Source organism: Myodes glareolus, chromosome 1 (assembly GCF_982192425.1).
Source record: "Myodes glareolus chromosome 1, mMyoGla1.1, whole genome shotgun sequence".
Taxonomy (NCBI): Eukaryota; Metazoa; Chordata; class Mammalia; order Rodentia; family Cricetidae; genus Myodes; species Myodes glareolus.
Genome location: NC_142026.1, coordinates 63312397 through 63317326, shown reverse-complemented (window position 1 = coordinate 63317326; position 4930 = coordinate 63312397).

Sequence of the window (4930 nt, the reverse complement as noted above, 5' to 3'; positions counted from 1 at the left end):
CAGTTGAGCATTTTCAGCAGTTCTTGCCTCCTATTGCATCATTGTCCAGGGATGTGAGCACCCATGTCTGCTGTTTGAACAGCTGGTGATCTGCTTACTCCCCAGCTCCATCCCCCACCCTAGATGTTGGCAAGGACACAATAAAACATATACACAGGAAAAGGCATTAGGAGTAATGAATCCTGATCTCTGAGGGTAAGTATACACATGTCAGGTCAGTTCTGTCTGCTTATTTATCCGGGCATGGCCCCATGTGTGCTCACTGTATGCTATATATGTGAAAGGTCATTTCTAATATGAATGTGCAGCTGTGTGTTTCTGTGTTTGAGTCTAGACGAACTTGCTAGTCTACTCTTGCATGTCTGGGGTTTGTTTTCATGTATAATCTTCAATTGTGGAGGCCTTTCCGTGTGTTTTTAGCTTCATATGTGAATTTGTTCACATTTAAGTAAGAATAGTGTGGCATGGTCCTGTGCATGTCTCTGTATGTCTCTGCAGTCCCAGCCAGAGTCTTTGAGGGGCTGCAGATGTGATTTCTCCAGAGTCTCCATTGCATTCTCTGGCCCATGACAGCCACAGATGGGAGAGAAAGGAGAAAGAAGGAGAGCAAGAGAATCAGGAGTGCAGAGGCTTGGGAGGAGAGAGGGACTAAAACCTGGCAGAAGAGAATTTGAGGGTTCTGGGTGTCTGGACCAACTAGCTTTTATGTCAGCTTGATACAAGCCAGGGTCATCTGAGAGGAAGAAATTTCATTTGAGTAGATGTGCCCATTAAACAACACTGCGAGCAAGCCTATAAGGAATTTTCTTAATTAGCGATTGATGGGGGAGAGTCCAATCCACTGTAGGTGCTGCCATCCCTGGGCTGGTGGTCCTGGGTTCTGTAAGAAGGTGGATTGAACAAACCATGAGGAGCAAGGCAGTAAACAGCACCCTCCATGGCATCTGCATTGGCTCCTGCCTCCAGTTTCCGGCCCTGACCTCCCAGGACAATGAACTGTAAAGTGGGAATGCAGGCAAAATAAATCCTTTCCTCCTCAAGAGGCTTCCAGTCATGGTGCTTTGCCACAGAAATAGAAACCATAACTAAAAGAGTCTTTGATCTCTGTGACTAACGACAAATGCTTCCTTTGTCCTCATGGCTGTCTTCATAGGACCCTCTCCTGCTCTCTCTCTCTGACACTGTCCCTGTCCTCCCACCCCATAGACTCTGTGCTTCAAGATGCAGAGACTGTCTTGGTCTGGATTCTGCTCTAGCAGGATACTGGAAATCTGGTAATTATATGGACAGAATTTTTTGACTTGTGGTTCTGGAAGCAGTTATTTCCATGAACACAGCACTGGTGTCTGGGGAGGCCCTTGCTGCTGCTCTATGATGTGACTCGGGGTCAGCAACTGAACCTCCTAAGACCGAAGGGGAAAGCTAGAAGGACACTGAACGTTCTTAGCTGCCCACCCTACAATGGTGACTTTGATGCACTCGCAAGGTGTTATGGTTTGAATGTGGAATCCTTGTCACAGGTTCACATGGCAGCACTGTGTACCTAACTGATAACACTATTTGGGGAGTAAACAGGACACCCTAAGAGGTAAAGCTTGCAGGAAAGAAGTAGGTTATTGGAGGGAAGCTGATGGGTGACAACTCCACTGCATCTCTCTCTTTCTCTCTCTCTCTCTCTCTCTCTCTCTCTCTCTCTCTCTCTCTCTCTCTCCTTTTCCTTCTCCTTTTTCCACCTGCCATATATAAGAACAACCACAAGCTCCTACATTTAGACCAAGCCCAAGTGCCAGACCTAACCTGCCATGAAGCTAAGAGAACACAAATCCTTCATTTTGGCTCAGTTGCTTTGTAGCAGGAATTTGGCCTCGGCGACAACAAGAGCAATGAATGCAGAAAGATGGCACCAGAATTGGGCTATTAGGATGAACATGACCATGTTACTCAAAGGCTGGAATCATCATCAGGTGGGGCTCCAGGTTTGCTATGGGAGCTCGTGACTGGTCACACAGCAGTGGCAGATGAGAAATAAGAGAGAAAGAGACAAGCTGGAATCAGGCCCAGGGTGTAAGCCATCATCTAATCTATCTATAGCCATTGTAAGTAACCTACTTCCACCAGGCAGGCCTCACCTCTTAAAGACTCTGCAATTCCCCAAACAGAGCCACCTGCTGTGGACCAAATGCTCAAGCACATGTTTTGGGCAACATTCACAACCAACCTGTGACATAAAGGCAAAAGCTTTAGGGCCTTGTCAGAAGTTGAAGATCTCACTTCTTAACACTGTTATAATGACATTTAAATTTCAATATGGTTGTAGAGATGACATTCAAACTGATGTGTTCTGCTGTACTCCCCCCAACACACACACACACACACACATGCACACACACATACTTACGCATACATACACACACACACATACACACACACACACACACGAACAGATACACCACATACGCATACACATGCGCTCATGCACACACGCACGCACACATACGCATCTCATGCCATTCACACACTAAATACATTCATTCCATACCAATAAGACCCAAGTTTCATTTTGCTGACAATCCTTCATACAACCATTTACTTTGAGGACTTTGTTATTCATCATTCACCTGGGAAAATAGAAACTGGGATAAACTTGTGTAGTTCACGTATATGGATCGTGGAAGCTTGTACATATGTGTATGCCTCAGATGAGAATTTTATCTTCTCTGTTGTAACTTGTTTCTTATCCTGATATCTACAAAAGAGTTGATGACAAATGAAGAATTGGGAGATCACATTGACTCATCTACAGAGGAAGAGGGGGAGAAACTGAGAGAGAACCACGTAAACAACACTGGCATCCACAGAACCTTTCAGATTACAGAGGTATCATAGGGCAAAACTGCCTGGAGATGTGTGTAAGATGATAGAGTCTTTGCCCAGAATTCACCAACTTCGGGGTTTTATCCTCAGCATAGCACACAGTGGGTGTGATGGCACATACCTACAATTCTGTAACTCTGGAAATGGATCATTTAGAAATACATAATTATCATACTTTCCATTATAATGACTTTCCCAAGTATTTTCAACAAAATAAATTTTAATTATCAAGGACCCAAAACCATTATCATGATTCAGTGACCAAGAATGACTCCACACATGTGGTCCTCCTGATCAGAAGGTCATCAGGCAAATACTGTATAATAATGTCTTCTTTTAGAGACAAAGAGTCCCGCTTGACCTTGAACTCACTCTGTAGCCAAGAATGACTTTGATCTTTTAATTCCCCTGCCTCCATCTCCCAGGCTCAAGGAAAACAATCATGAACCACCATGGTCATATTAAGGAATGCTGAAGACCAAACCCAAGGTTTCATGTATGCCAGGGAAGCCAGAACTCTACCAACTTAGCTAGATCCACGGCCTCCATAATTTCTTTTTTGTTGTTGTTTTGTTATGGAAAAAGAGTCTCACTCTGTAGCCCAGGCTGGCTTTGAACTCCTGGTCTTCCTGCCTCTGCCTCCCAACTGTCAGGATAACAGATTTGTGCCACCACACCTGGCTGTTTGGTTAGGTCTCACTTTATAGCTCAGAATGGCCTTTAACTTCCGAAGTAGATGGGTTTGTAAGCTAACGTCACCAGGCCTGCCATGTATTTGGTTTGGGTTCTTTTTTTTTTTCTTTCATGCTATGCTTGAAATCTGGTGAGCATTTGAACTTGTAGCCTGTCTTAATTGGGAACCTAAATGTTCTTCGAAGATGTTTTTTGTTTTTCTTTTACTTTTCTTTAAAATCTTGGACTTATATTTAGACTTCCTGAATCCTCCCACTAAAAAAGAGGATTTCCATGACTTTGATGTTCCAAGAATATCTGAAGTTTTCCAACAGTTGGGTATTAATTTCAAAATTGAGTTGATTTAAATTTACACTTGATTGATTATATCACATTCAAAATGCATTCAGTGGATGGTTTTCTTTTTTGTTTGTCTTAGACGAGGTCTCCCTCTGTATCCCAGAATGATGCAGTTCTAATCCAGAGTGTGGCCTAAGATAAAGGTTCTTAACACCTGTGTACTTCTGTTCGTAGGTGAAGATAATATATCTCCCCCAAAGTATGGGGACTGTGACAGCTACTGTATGAAATGTACTTCATGGCTCCCACTGGGAATCCTGGCTTCAAATAATGACCCAAGTTCAGTGCCAGCTCACCCCACTTGACAGGACCAAGGTAATCCTCATTATAGAGGGAGAAGCAGTGTAGTAAAGGAGTGAAGTATGAAGATGTCACAATGAAATCCATTATTTGGTACACTACAAAAGTTGGTGAAAAGTTGAAGATGAGCTGGGGAAATAGCTCAGCCAGAAATGTACCTGCCTCACCAGCAGAAGGAACTAACTTCGAATCCCCAGCACCCACATAAAGCTAGGTATGAACATGGAGCATATACATGGAACCCCAGCATTTGGAGGATGGAACAGGTAGAGATCAGTCTTATTGACCAGTCATAAACTAATTAATTAACTAATTAATTAACATAATTAGTAAAGTGGAGAACAGCTGAGGAAGATAGTAACATCATCATCTGGCCTTTACACATAAGCATTAGGACATTTTATACACACACACACACACACACACACACACACACACACACATAGACAAGATTTTTTAAAAGGAAAAAAATTAAAGTATTTTGCAAATGTTTAATAGTTTACACACATGACCACAAAGAAAATGGTGATATAGGCCTCTTTGCTTTGGGGTTTCCATTTGTAAGTCTTGGAACAGAAGACCCACAGCAGAACTTCCGAACAATGAAACATTTGATATTCATGGTGGCAACTAATTTAGGGAAACAAATGTAGCGCTAACTAAGCACATTAAAGTGTATGAGCCAGTGGTGGGGCACATGCCTTTAATCCCAGCATGCAGAAGG